At 39.4% G+C, this 16,094-nt stretch overlaps 1 pseudogene; it reads right to left on the bottom strand.

The window, feature by feature from the left end:
- Positions 1-4,031: 4,031 nt before the first annotated feature.
- LOC101550552 (chromodomain Y-like protein) lies at positions 4,032-4,919 on the bottom strand (annotated as a pseudogene).
- Positions 4,920-16,094: the final 11,175 nt, after the last annotated feature.

Raw genomic sequence — 16,094 nt, 5'->3', positions numbered from 1 at the left:
AAAACAAAGGGATATTTCAATTTTTAAAATTTACTAATTGAATTTGGCCTAACATTATAAAGTCTGAACCTATTGAATCTGCTGGTACATGCTTCACAGATGCTAGTGAAGAAGGAAAGGCTGCTTATACTGATATAAAAAATGACAAGGTTAAATTCCATACAGATCAGTTCAGAAGAATGAATTGTTTGCAAGTATTTCTCTTTTCCAAAATTATTCTGAACCAGTAAATATTGTAATGGACTCTCAGTATGCAGTTTGGACTGTCAATCATATATTTACTGTTGCTTTGCCTTTGAGTGATTCTTAGCTTATTTCTTTATTTAAAAATTTGCAGCAAGTTTTGAGAATCGGTAAACATCCCTTATACATGTTCATATGCGAGCTCATACGTGTCTTACTGGTCGATTAGTTCAAGACAATGATGGAGCTGATAAGTTGGTTGCTTTAGTAAGAAATGCAGAAAAATCTCAAGCCTTGCATCATCAAAATGCTCGTGCGTTGAAAACCAAATTTGCCCTTACTTGGAAGCAAGCTAAAGACATTATTAGGCAATGTCCTACTTGTCAAGCCACCAACATGCCTCATATGTCTTTGGCAGCTAATCCTCAATAATCCTCAAGTTATAAAGGCAAATGATATTTGGCAAATGGATGTAACTATTTTCACAGCTTTTAGTAAAAAAATAATTTCATCAGTCAATTGATACCTATTCACATTTTCAATGGGCTTCTGAGTTGTCTTTGGAAAAGTAGGAGCTGGAATTACTCATTTGTTGGAAGCATTTGCTGTTATGGGTGTCCCTAAGACAATAAAAACTGATAATGCGCTTGCTTATAGCTCTGCAAAAATGCGTGATTTTTTTCTCTGCTTATAGTATCAATCATATTACGGGAATTTCAAATAACAGTACAGGACAAGCCATTACTGAACGAGCAAATAGTGGGCTTAAAGATAGATCAGTAAGACAAAAAGGATGAATATAATCGTATTCTCCTAGAGAGCAACTATCCAGAGCACTGTTCACCTTGAATTTTTTGAATTGCTTTGATGAAATGACATTGGCGGAAAAACATTGGGAAGTTCAGAATAGTTTAGAAGAAATAAGTTCTAATATAATTAAAAAATGATTTAGATAAAATTAATCGGATACATAAGGTCCTTTAGAAGACCCAATCTGAGGAAGTTGGGTGCAAGACCAGCGGAAAGGTGGGGAGGAGATTTTGCTTTTATTTCAGCAAACGGAAACCACTTTTTGCATCCTACAAAAAGAATAAAGCTTCTCAGTGGATAAAGGATAGCAAATGAAAAAAACTGCAGTATGGATTCCTTTGTCATGGATTTTTGCCAGCTTTGTAAAAACAGAAGTGCTTCTTTTCTTTTTGGATCCAATTCTGCAAGCAGGAGACAGGCTAGATGGACTGAGAAACAGGGGATGATCCCAGTCAGCCGACAGGGAATTTTTACCCTGGGGACTGTCTTTCCTTTCTCTGTTCATCAGTTTTTCTTCCCTGGTTCTTCGATGGTCAGAATCAGGATCAGCTATGTATGAATGCACATGCATGTGATTTTGTTGCCTTTCTGTATGTCTGTCTGTGTTAAGTGTTTAAATTTTGAAGTCAGATTGAAATCAGAAGTGGCTAACTACTCCAAAAAAGTTTTAAAAGTGTGAGTGTTTTTTGAGCTTATTAAGGGTTGTAAAATTAGAGCATGAAACCAAGGTGAAAACTGTTAAAAATTGATATAATACGTTCATGATTTAAAATATCTAAGGTATAAGAACTCTTAAATGAGCTGTTAAAAGAGAATTGAAATAATTGTATATAAAAATAGGTTCAAAAGTCACTGGTTTAGTTCAAAACATAAGTTTTAAGAGAGAACAGGTTTATTACATATGACTGGATGATATTCTATGCATATATTATCGAGACGTCTATGAAGTTTGAGAAGGAGAGTTTCTAATTTTACTTATGGATGCCAGTGATTCTTCTTTGTCCATCAGAAAAGAATCTGACAATGGGAGTGCTTTGGCAGTTACTGATTGTGGAAAAACCTGAATTGTGAAGTTCATCCAGAAATGGCATGAAAGTGCTTTTGTTTAGAGACTAATTAGTCTTCCTTGACAAATGTCTCTGAACTAAGACTAGAACTGAAATATTGCTTGATGTGTGTAAAGTCTGTATATATATATATATATATACATATATATATAAACTCTGAAATGTAAAATGAAAAACAATTTCTGTAAAATAAGGTTATGTTTTCTTAAGATTTTCTTGAGATATTACTAGAAAGAATTGGGAAATCTTTCTAGTAATTGAAAAATTACTAGAAAGTATCTTTTAGTAATTACTAAATGTTTGTATTGTTGATTAATTTTAATTAGTAATTTAATTTTAATTTAGTAATTTAGTAATAACTAAATGTTTGTATTGTGCTTATTACTGGTCATTTTAAACAAAAAAGGTGGAAATGTTGGTGTACAACGTCCCATAATCTCAGGTCTACCTAGGTTTCGATGTAAACGTCATTTTTCTGTTATTGTTATTTTAACTGACTATATTTCCTGTTGTGTAACTGACTTTGATACTTTTTCCATTGACTAAGTTAATTTGCATATCCTGCCTATGTGGCTGAATATCATTGGTTAAAACATCAACCTAGTTAATAAAAAGGGGCTGAACAGGCTGCTTTCGGGCAGGCCACAGCACAAAAACCTCTAGAGACAGTTATGTGATCCTCCCCAAAAAAACTCAATATCGAGTTAAACATTACTGCAACATTATTGCAACAGAAAGATTTTTTTCTGTTTTACTCCATATGACAAATTGAACTTAATTCAATACAAAATTTATAAACATTTTCAATGATTCATCCTCTAGATTGTACTGAATGGAATCCTACTTTCAAAGTGAGTTCAAGGCTATTCATATTAGGCATCTCTAGGTCAAGTGGGTCTGTTTCTTTCTACATGTATTTATTCAATTCAACCAAAATCAGAATTAAGAGTACTGAGAAAATTTTGCCTCTTCCTCGGTGCTCAAAGAATGGACACCACTTGAAGTAGAGCTCGTCATTAATTAAGCAAAGCACACCTTGTATAGGACCACTGAAATTTTTTTATAATGTCAAAGCATTACTTATGGGAAGGACTGATCATTAACTTTAAAAACGTTTCATAGAAACACTTTAGTATACCGGTCTGAAAATTTCAGGATTATTAGCATATTCCTTCAAACTCTAAGGGTTGAAATTGGATATTCCTTTTCAGAAGTCTGTCTACTTCCCATGTTTGAAACTATGGAGTCCTCTAATTCATGCTTTTTTTTCCCTGCTCGGAAAGATCTTTCATTATCTGCTGCATTTATCTTTCTTACAAAATCTTCTCTGTATCTCAGTAATATATACAGAATTCCATTAATATCTATGCAATGTGTCATCCCTCTCCCCCTCCCTTACTCCAGTCCTCTCCACCTTTCATTTTTCTTCTCCTCCTCATCCTATTTTCCCTACTCCTTCTCTTCTTCCTTTTGATCCACTTCCTGCTGCTGTAACTTGTCCTGCTCTTCTACCTCCTTCCCCTCTTCATTTTCTTCCTTGTCCTCTTCTTCTTCCTCCTCCTCCTCCTTCTTCCCTCCTCTTCACTACTCCTTTTTTCTCCTCCTTTCCTCCACCTTGTAACTTGAACATCCAATATCAGAAAACCAACCTCCATGCCATTCTCATCCCGCCTGCCAGACAACACCTTTGCCTCTATTTTCCATAGCACTTTTACTTAAAACACAAGAGGCAATGAACAGTCCAGAGCACAAGGTCAAATGTTTATGACTGATCAGTTTATTTGTGATCAAATGATAATATTGGATCAGTGATGACTGTCTATGCTTGAGTTTTGAAAGAACTACCTTTGAATTGTGCACAGTCATTTAAAGAGCTGCAATGTAGGATGTACCTGGGGCACATGGATGATTTTAGTAAATATCAGGAAGGCTGGTTTAGATAGAAGAGGTTCTCCTGGAAGGCAAGCATAATTAGAATTCTGAGATCTCCCTATCCTCTAAGACCTTAAGTATGGATTGAACACCCTGGGGAGAGGCCCAATTGCTCTTCACCACATCACACTCTTGAAAGTTGGCCTGTTTCAGGTCTGTCGTGGCACTAGAGTGCAACAGAGTCTTGCCTTCCACCAGAGCAAGAGGATAACACAACACTAACTCATTGACTCAGGCCATGACCTCCTGTTTAAAGGTGCCTGGCCAAAACACCTGGGAAACCAGACCATTTTTGCATGCCTCCTGAGCAGTCAGCTTTCGACCACTGAACAGCATTTCAGAGGCAGCTGCTCTTCCCATGATCTTGGGAAATGTCAGGCTTAAACAGCCATCTGGGGTCTGGCCTTGAGTCATATAAGGCATCTGGAACCAGGCCTTGTCACTGGCCCACACTAGATCACATAGGGCCAGGATAGATGCTTCTAGACCCATGGCTGTCCCATCCACTGCAACTAGTATAGACTTCTTAAATTGAATGAAGTGATTCACAAAGCTTTGCAGACTGTCTGCCATACTACTGCTCTCTCTTCCTGGGTCTGCCCCTAGTCTTCTTGACAAATAAATCCAGTTGAGACCACAGCAGAAGGCGCTGCCAACAGCAGCAAACAGTACAAACCTGCTGTCATCCTTGGCAGCACTGTTCAGGACACTCTCCACTTATTTTATGACACCAGGATTGAGGCAGTTGTTGTAGGAGGACTTGCTGGACAAAATAATATGGGTGAATCCCTCTTGCTTCCTGACAACTATATCTTTGTATGTGTAGCACCCTTCAGCCTGTCCAGCCTGTCTGCAACTAAAACGAGCCAGGATTCCAAAAGCCTGCTTTCTGCTTTTAATCGCAGCTGTCTTCTTGCTACGGGTCATCTTGCATGTGGTCTCCCAGGGCCTGCTAAATCTGGCTTCCGTGAAGAGCTCCAGTGTCCCACCTCCGTCTCAGACTCCAGCCCACATCCCTGCTTCCTGAGTGGGGTCATGGGAGAGCTGCTTGCAGTTTTGGATTGGTCAGGGACATACCTTATCTTTGACTTTGAGGACGCTGTTGCATTCTGGGCAAAAGGTGCACATGGATCTTGGGGTGCTGTATAAAAATAAAAATAAAAGGCGCGGGCGAGGGAGGGACACCTCACCGCACCGAGCCAGGCACAGGGCCTAGGGCAGCAGCTGTCTCTCCCGCCACCCGAGTTCAGTAGCCTCCGGCCACTTCCCCCACCCCGGGGAGGTTGATGGCGAAGATGTGGCAGGCGAAGGAAGGAACGGAGCCAAGATGGTTGGTCTCACTTGCAGTTTATTCCAGTCTTCCCTCTATACACTCTCTGTCCTCTCTACACCTTTACGCGCCCCCACCTTCTCTCCGAACCCCCTTTTATTGATCATGGCCCTTCCAAAGGGCGCAATACATTGACGTCACCAAAAGCACCAAAAGATCTTACAGGAAGAACATTGAGGCAACATAATTCTCTTGTATCTGCAGGCCCTTAATCTAGGCCCCCGGAAAGAAGATACAAAAACAAAACCAAAGCCTTCTTTGGGCTGAAAGCACTCGGATTTACTTCCCAAAGACCAGGCTGGGCTGCAGCAAGAAATCTACATGTCAATTACAAACTAGACAGCACCTGAAATTTACATTCCAAAGACTAGGCTGGGCCAGAGCCTGGAATCTACAAAGTCAAATCAATTCTGGCTAGCACCTTAGATCCTGGTCAAAGATCAGCTAGGTTTCTGTGACAAAAGGTTTCTGTAACAAAACTCCAGAAGGCAGCTGGAAAAGGGGAAATATTCCAACAGGGTGCACTTGCTCTAAGTTGTCCAATTCCTGTTTCTCTGGCAAGGGGCTCACAGGCACAAGGGTTTTAGGAGGTGCTTTGACTCTGATGTCCCTCAACGTCTGGCTGCCCCTCCCCCCCATACCTTGGTGGTTGCAGTGCCCTGACTATCTCCCGTGAACCCTGTTGCTGCGGTGTCTGTCTGCAGGGGCCCAACGAACTGTTGACTAAGCAGACTCAGAGGCCATCTCGGGCCAGACAGGGCACCTCCTTGGTGTCCTTCGGCCTGCCACAGCCTGAAGTCTCGGAGCGCTTCTACGCAGTTCACCAGGTTTTCTTTTGGCTCCCACGTGTCTGAACCCCGATCATAGGCTTTCCACTGCACCAGATATTCAAGCCTCCCATTTGGGTTTTGCCTCTCACCCGCGATTCTCTCTACCTCATACAGTGGCTCACCATCCATGCGTCCGATCGCACTGAGAAGCCTTTGGTGAGAGGCAACCAAGGCTTGCCCTTCTGTGACGACACATCCGCTTCCTGACCCTGCCAGGTGTGGGCTCAGAACCTGGGTACAGTGCGGGGAGGGGAGCTGACGGAGGGAGCAGTGTGCGCATGCGCGGGCGAGCCTCCAGACCAGTAGTCCCACCACTCACTGCTGGGCGCCCTCTCCCTAACAACCCTTCTGTTTGATTGATTTTTGAGTTCGGTCCACTCCCCAGGCTGGCACAACCCAGCAAAGGCCCTAAAAAACGGCACTGTTAACTCTTGAGCCCCCCCCCATCTTTTTCATCATGTAAAAAGATACACATTTTAAAAGAGTTGAGCACTTTGAAAGCATTCTAGGACTTCAGTATACAATTCATCAGCTGTTTAAAATCAATTTCGTATAGAACTCGAATGTACTGCTCTCACATCCACACAGTGCATTTCTACTTATATTTTAACGGAGTGCTCCTGGCCGGATAATTTATGTCCTGGAACATCTGTAAACTCTTTATGTGCCACAAGTCCAGAGTATTCAATTATTCCTCACAGAGACAGAAAATATCACAATGATTATGGGAGGGTTGGAGGGCGAGAACCCACGGAAACGTTTGGTATGAAATGTACAGGAGAGTGTGATTATTGAACTTAGTTTTTGCTATAATATGATGATGGTTTATGGAGCAGTATAGCAAGCTGTTCTCATTTCTAGTCAGTCCTTCTATATCACCTAAGTCTTCTCTCGCTGTGATTTTAACAATAATAAATGACACAGTAGTGGGTCTTAGGATAATCTTGACTTTCACCTGAACAATGAGGTAACTCACTCATTTTTTAATTGAACCACAGTGAAAGACAAAGTTTTCATGGTTGAGTTTCAGTCATACAATGATCACACAACCATCCCTCAACCAGGGTACATTTTGCACCACCAGTGTCCCCACTGTTCCCTCCTACCACTACTCACACTCCCCATCCTCTGCCTCTATAGCAGCCAATTTCCTTATTACTCTCACTCTACTTTGGGGAATTATGGCTTGCAATACAGATACTGAGAGGCCATCCTGTTTTGTTCTCTATCTACTTTCAGCACACACTCTCCCATCTGAATGTTCCCTCCACCAATATTGACTTCATGATCTCTTTTCTATCCCAGGTGCCTTCTCCTCCTGCTCAGGAGGCAGGCTTTCATCTGTGAAACAATATCCCTGGTCCTTGTCTCTACTGTCCTTCAATTTTAGTCTCGCATAATATTATTTAAGATTCCACAAATGAATAAAGTCATTTTAACATCCTGCCCCTCTCTTTCTGACACATTTAACTCGGCAAGAATTTTCAGCACTTTAGAAGAAACAGTGACCAAATAACGGACGAGCCCACTTATCAGGGGAAACTACCAGTATGCATCATATAAGAGCTTAGTATCCAGAGTATACAAGACATTAGTAGAACTGGACAAAAAAAATGTCCTCCATCCCCATCCAAAAATGGAGAGAAGAAATGAACAGAAACTTCTTCAAAAAAGAAGTACAAATGGCGAAAAAGGCACGTAAAAATGCTCTACAACATTAATCATCAGGGAGAAGTCAATCAAAACAACAATGAGATATCATCTTACACCACAGAGGTGGGAATACACCCACAAGAACAAGAACAATCAGAGCTGGCCTGCATGAGTGAAGAAAGGCACTCTCTTTCATTGTTGGTGGAATGCGGGTTGGTCCAGCCTTCCTGGAAAACAATAATGGGCAATCCTCAAAATATTAGAAATTGACTTTCCATATGACCGACCAATAACACTTCTGGGAATATATAGCTAGGGGCGGCAAAAAAAGCACATTAGAAATGACATCTGCACCTGTATATTCATTGCAGCACTCTTTACAGTAGTCCAAATCTGGAAACCACCTGAGTACCCGAGAAGAGAAACTGGTTAAAGAATCTCTGGAACATGTACACAATGAAGTACTTGCAGCTGGTAGGAAGATCACTGTCCCTGTTGTCCCATTTTTATTATTCATTATTCATCCATTTGCTCGAGAAGGCACCAGTAATGTCTCCATTGTGAGACTTGTTACTGTTTTTGGTATATTGAATATGCTATGGGTAGCTTGCCAGGATCTGCTGTGCGGGTGGGAAAAATTGGTAGCTTGCTGGGATCTCCGAGAGGCACAGAGGAATTGAACATGGGTCGGCTGCCTTCAAGGCAAATGCAACACCTGCTGTGCTATCGCTCCAGTCTCTGTAGCACTGGAAAGGAAATCACTGGTAGGAAAGATCAAGTCATGAAATTTGCTTGTAAGTGCATCAACATGGAGATATCTATTCCGTCTTAATCAAGTATAATGTGAGGAAAAACACTCTCGGTTTTAATACATATTTTCTTACCTTCAAAAAAATTGCCAAAGGAGCCCACCTACCTGGCAGTTCAAAACCAGTGCTGAAGATGCCGAGAAATGTCCATTTGAAGTCAAAGGTCCTAAATGCATCTGGAATACCCTGAATTACTTCAAGCATTCATTCAGTTGCTGACATGAAATTTCTCATAACATCTCTCCAGGTCCCACTGATATTTCATTTTTAAGTTTACTCTTCACGAGGAGTTGTGGTTTTCAACACTACTTTAGTTTTTGACAGTTTCTCGATGCTGTGCAAATTTTCTATGTTATTTTTTGTTACAGTTCATATATTAATTGGTATAAAAGGCTTCAATGAATTCTAAATAAGTGCGCACAGGCCCAGAATCATGGTGGAATCTTACTAAGTCTGGGCTGATTTGCTGCTTTTTAAAGATTTTGCTTAAATCCTTGGAAAAAAGAAGATGGGTAGCGACACCTTCCCCAACTTCAAACTCTACTATAAAGCAGTAGTAATTAAAACAGCATGGTATTAGGCTAAAAACAGACCTTCAGACCAATGGAACAGAGTTGAATATCTTCTCACAGACCCCCAAATATATGGCCACTTAATATTTTACAAAGGAGCAAGAAATTTGAAGAGAAACAAGAAAAGCCTCTTCAAAAACTGGTGCTGGGAAAACTGGATAGCTACCTGCAGAACAATAAACTCTGACATCTGTCTAATGCCAGGTACAAAAGTCAGATCAAAGTTGATTAAAGACCTCATATCAGACATGAATCTATAAGGTTCATAGAAGAATATGTAGGCAGATATCTCCATGACATTGAAACTAAAAACATATTTAAGGATGAAACAGCACTGATCATGCAAGTGGAAGCAAACATAAACAAATGGGACCACGTCAAATTTAGAAGCTACTGCACTTCCAAAGAAACAGTGACCAAAATACAGAAAGAGCCCAAATAATGGGAAAGAATATTTATCCAATATCCATCTGATAAGGGACTAATATACAGGAAAATACAAGACACTTGTAGAATTGTATAAAGAACAAACCTCCAACCCTATAAAAATGGGAAGATAAAATAAACAGAAATTTTCTCAAAAAACAAATACAAATGGCCAAAATCACATGAAAAAATGCTCCATATCCCTAGTCATCAGGAAGATGCAAATCAAAACAAAAATGAGCTATCATCTCAAACCACAGAGACTGGCACACATTCAAAAGAACAAAAGCAACCAGTCTTGGTGTGTATGTGGGGGAAAAGGGACGCTCCTTCACTGTTGTTGGGAATGTCAACTGGTCCAGCCTTTCTGGAAAGCAATATGGACAGTCTTTCAAAAACTAGAAATTGAGCTTCCATATGACCCCGCAATACCACTTCTGGGAATATTTATCGAGGATGCAAAGGAGCATAGTGGAAATGACATTTCTACCTATATAATCATTGCAGCATTGTTCACAATAGCCAAAGTTTGGAAACAACCCCAGTGCCCTGAAACAGATGACGGGTTAAAGAAACTTTGGTACATGTACACAATGGAATACTATATAGCTGTTAGGATAGACGAAGTCATGAAATTTGCTTACAAATGTATAGACATGAATATTATCATTCTAATTGAAATTAGTCAAAAATAGAGGACAGACATAGAAGGACTGCACTCATTTGTGTCGTATAGAATAACATCACTTGAGTCTGACACCCAAGTACAGTAGATACAAGGGCAAGAAGGATATCTACATACGTGGAAGATTGCTTTATGGGTGGAGGGGAGAAGACAGATGAAATAGAGGAGGGATCACTAAGAAAATGATGGCTGGAGGAACCAGTTGGGATTGGAAATGGCTGCCGAAAGTAGATAATGGACCAAACATGATGACCTCTCAGTGTCTGTGTTGCAAGCCATAATGCCTAAAAGTATAAAGAGATTATGGGGAATATTTTCTGCCATGGAGGCAGTGGAAGAGTGGAAAAGGGTGTATACCCGGGATATTGGTCATGGGGAATGTGCAATTAGTAATAGGCTAATAATCCACTACCCTATTCCAATTTTACCAAAATTATCCATTAACACAAGAAGTTGTACAAGCCCAATATATAAGATCACATCTTCAAAGCCTCACAGGAAGCCTCACATAAATCACAGAGGAGGACCTGAAAGGGAAGAGATCTTCTAGAAGGGGAAAAAGGCAACAACCATCGAGTAAGCTCAGGCAGAATTCATTATCACATAAAGAAGGAATAGTGATAGAGACTTCCATAATACCACAACAATATGAAACAAAAACAGCGAAAATCTCCACCATAAGAGGAGGATGAAGAAAAGATTCCAGAGACCTCAACAGGGGTTACCCACAAATAGGATCTCTCCTATAAAGAATTCAGAGATGAAATGCTGAAGATGTTTCATGAACTCAAGGTAACGGTGCAACAGGCATCCAGTAAATTAATGGAGGGCATGAAAGACACTGGAAAGAACAGTCATTAAAATACTGGAATAAATGAGAGCAGAGATTGGATAGCTACTAAAAGAAGCGTCACAAATAAAGATTTTGGTAGATGAAATTAAAAAAAAAAACTCTGTGGGTGCCTTTAAGAGTAGAATGGCTACAGCCGAAGACAGAAGCTGAAGTAAGCTTGAAGATGAGCTGCAGAAAGCTTACAGGCAACAACAGTCGCAAAAGACCTCAAAATAGCTCAAGGGTGAATCAGATTCCTAGGGGATGATCTCAAGAGGAACAACATAACAATCACCAGAGTACCAGAAAGATAGGCAAGCATCCCCCCACCCCAATAAAAAGTCACAGTTAAAGATATCATTGCTGAAAAGTTTACTGAGCTGGAGAGTGTGGGCATTTGGAACAAAAGAGCCCAAGGATGCCAACTAAAAGAGACCCTAACAAAATGACACCAACACATATCATAGAATGGTGGATGCCACGGAAGGATATACTATACCGCAAACAGCAAGGTCAAAGAAGGAAATCACACACAAAGGAGCACCCCTTAGATTTACAGCAGACCTATCAGAGGAAACTCTCCAAGCCTGAAGACAGTGATGGGATATAGTGAAAAAACTCAATGTAACACCTCACCAAGAATACTTTATCAGACTAAACTTTTACTCAGACTCGAAGGCACAATACACTATTTCATAGATAAACAACAGCTCAAGAACTTCTGAAAACCAAACTTAAAAGAAGGACCAAAGAGGATACTGTAAGAAAAACAAAAAATCCCTAGATATGCATCAAACCCCTACAGGAAGATGACACAAAACCCTCATGCTAATAATTTCTCTCAATTATAATGGTATAACTTCACCAATTAGAGACACAGAGTGGCAAAATAAATTCAGACACTGAACTCAATATTCTTCTGCCTACAAAAAACATCTGAAAAGTCAGAACAACCACAGACTCACAGTCACAGGATGTAAAATGGTCTTACAAGCAAACAACTCCCTAAAAAAAACGGGTGGCCATACTAGTATTCAAAAACCTAGATCTCAGGCTGAAAAAGATTAGGCGGGAGAGGGGAAATCCATTTTTATCATCAAGGGATACGTACAGCAGAAATAAATCACATCCCTAGTGTATACACACCTAATGAGAGAACAGACAAATACTTGAAACGACTGTTAACAGATGTTAAGGAGGACATTACTAGAAACAAAATATTAATTGAAGTCTTCAACACTGCCTTATAGCCTCTAGATAGATCAATAAGAATAAAACTCAGCAAGGAAACACTGGCCTTTTAAGGAAGAAATAGAAGAGAGAGTAGTAATAGATGTATACAAGGCTTTACATTCCCTCCAAAAGAATACACACTTTTTCCTAGAACACACGAAATATTTTCTAAAATAAACCACATGATAGGTCACAAAAATGCCTCAGTAGAATCGGGAAGATAGTAATTGTATCAACTAACTTTTCAGACCACAATGCACTAAAGATAGAAATTAATCACACACAGACACGGAAAATCAAATCAAACACCTGGGTATTAAACATGCCAATGTTGAACAATGAGTGGGTCAGTAAGAAAATAAAGGAAGAAATCAAAAGTTACCTGGAAACAAATGAGAACAAATACATGAGTTATCACAATCTGTGGGAGTAGCTAAAGCCATACTAAGGGGAAAGTTTATAGTGCTTCAGTGATTCTTAGGAAGGAAGAGACGACCCACATAGATAACTTCACTTCACAGCCCAAGATATTAGAAAAGGATCAAACGAGGCAGAGGGAAAGAAGTTACAAAACTTAGAGCAGAAATTAATGACATGGAAACCCCAAAACCATCCAAAAGATCAATGAAACAAAGAAGTTATTCTTTGAAAAAATATATGAGTAATAAAGCACCAGTAAGACTCATAGGTAAAGAGAGAAAGAATCCATATAAACTGAATGAGAAATGGAAAGGGGAAAACCACAACAGAAACAAAAAAAATTCAAAAGATCATCAGAGACTACTTTGAAAGAGAACCTAGAAGGAATGGAAACATTTCTGAACTTCTATACTTTTCAAAGGCTGAATCAAGAAGACTTGGAATATCTGAATAGATCTACCCCTATCAAGAAAATTGTAACTGTAATAAAAAGAATTGTCAGAAGCAAAAGGCCAGACCTACATGAATTCACTAGTGAAGTCCCCAAAATTTAAATAAGACCTATTGTCAGTTCTTCTCAAGCTTTTCCAGGAAATTGGAATAAAAAAAACTCTCTCAAATAGTTTCTATGAGGGATGTATCTCCTTAATACCAAAATCAACAAAGACACCACTAAGAAAGGAAACTAAAGGTCAATATACCCGATGAACACAAATGCATAGATCTTCAACAAAATATAAGCAAATACAATCTAACAACTCATCAAAAATATCATACAGGATGACCACGTGGAATTTTTCCTGGGAATGCAAAGATGATTTGGAATTTGGAAATCTATCAACATAATTCATCATATCAACAAATGAAATGATAAAAACCATAAGATCATAACAATAGATGCAGAGGAGCATTTGACAAGATCCAGCCGCATTTATGATAAAAATCTCACCAAAATGAATTTTGAAGGAACTTTCCTCAATACAGTGAGAATCATCTACCACAAACCTATGGCAAGCATTATTATCAATGGTTAAAAACTAAGAGTCTTCCCTCTATGGTCAGGGAACACACAAGGGAACACACTCTAACCAAACTTACCACTTCTGTTCATGATACTACTGGAAGAACTTGCAATAGCAGTTAGGCAAGAAAAAGACATTAAAAGCATCCAGGTAGGAAAGGAAGAAATCAATCTCTTACTAATTGCAGAGTTAGTAAGAGATTAGTTAAGTCTTAGATTACAGAGTTAAGTAATTCCTATAATTACTAATAGGAAACTGTATATAGAGAACCCTAAAGCCTCTGTCAAGGAAATCCTAGGAATTATATGCTTGTATAGTAAAGTCGCAGGCTATAAAATTAATACCAAAACGTACGTGGTTTTCCTATACTCAAATCATGCGAAAGAAGAAAGCGACATGAAAAAAGCAATCCTGATAACAATCATGCCTCAGAAAAACAAGTACCTCAGAATCAGCTTAACTAGGAGCATAAGGGAGGTGCACACAAAAAAATGACAAAATGCTACATCACAAGGAAATGGAAACATATCACCTGCACATGTATTGGGTGAAATATCATCGTCAAGATGGCAATACTCCCCAAAGAATAATACAGATTCAATGTGATCCCTAAAAGTATACGCATGACATTCTACAAAGAAATGGATCAAACTTTTCTGAATTTCATATGTAACAACAACCCCCCATGAATAGCCGAAGCAATTCTAGGGGAAAAGAAGATGGGAGGAAACACCTTCCTCAAACTTAAACTCCACTATAAAAAAGTAATAATAAAAACAACATGGCAATGGAACAAAGGCACAATCGCAGACCAATGGAACAGGGTGGAATATCCTTACACACACTCTCAAAGACATGATCATATAATCTTTGATAAGGGGGCAAGAAATGTCCAGTAGAGCAAGGGAAGCCAGTTTAACAAATGGTGCTGGCAAACCTGGATAGCAACATGCAAAAAAATTATTTATGTATATATGGGCTCAGATCTCTACATAACACCATGCACAATAGTCAGGTCAAAATGGATTAAAGACTGCCACATCAGACCAGAATCCATCAGGCACATTGAAGACAGTCGGCAAAACCCTCCATGACATTGAAGCTAAAGATGTATTCAAGATGACACTCCACTAACCAAAAAAATGGAAACAGAGATAAACTGGGACGAACCTAAATTAAGAGTCTTCTGCACCGCAAAAGATACAGTGATCAGAATATTAAATAATCAACAGAATGGGAAAGGAAATTCACCCAATACCAGACGGATAAGGGGTTGATATTATCGATGTTAAAGGGACTGGTTGAACTGTACAAGAATAAACCATCCAACCCCATCAGAAGATTGAACAGACATTTTCTCTTTCTTTTTTCTTTCTTTTTTTAGAAAAAATAAAATTTTATTGAATCACCGTGAGATAGTTACAAGCTTTCATGTTTGGGTTACAATCTCACAATGATAAAACACCCATCCCTCCACCAGTGCATATTCCCCACCACCGATATCCCAAGTATACCCCCCTTTACCTGCCTCCCCTGCCTCTATGGCAGACAATATTCCCCATACTCTCTCTCTACTTATGAGCATTAGAATTTGCAATACAGACACTGAGAGGTTATCATGTTTGGTCCATTATCAACTTTCAGCATGCATCTCCCATCCCAGCTGGTTCCTCCAATAATCATTTTCTCAGTGATCTCTTCTCCATCTGCCTTCTCCTCTCCACTCATGAAGCAGTCTTCCACCTAAGGGGCAATCCTCCTGGCCCTTCTGTCTACTGTCCTTAGGTGTCAGCCTCATGAGATGTTATTTTATACTCAACAAACAAGTGCAGTCCATCTACGTCTGTCCCTCTCTTTCTGAATCATTTCACTTAGCATTATACTCTCCATGTTTATCCATTTACAAGCAAATTTCACGACTTTATCTTTCCTAACAGCTGCATAGTACTCCATTGTGTAGATGTACCAAAGTTTCTTTAAGCAGTCATCAAACAGACATTTTCTCAAAGAAGAAACCTGAATGGCTAAAAGGTACATAAGAAAATGCTCTATATCAGTAATAATCAGAGAGATGTAGATTAAAACAACAGTGAGATATCATTTCACACCACAATGACTGGCCCCGTGGAAAAGAAAATAAGTAGCCTATATTGGCGCAGATGTGGGGAGAAATGGACTCTCCTTCACAGCTGATGGGGCAATCCCAACTGATTAAGCCCTTTTGGAAAACAATATGGAAAATTGTCAAAGAATGAGAAATTGAGTTCCCATTTGATCCAGCAATACTACT

This window comes from Sorex araneus, chromosome 9, assembly GCF_027595985.1.
Source record: "Sorex araneus isolate mSorAra2 chromosome 9, mSorAra2.pri, whole genome shotgun sequence".
Lineage (NCBI taxonomy): Eukaryota > Metazoa > Chordata > Mammalia > Eulipotyphla > Soricidae > Sorex > Sorex araneus.
This window is presented reverse-complemented; position numbering and strand designations above follow the sequence as displayed.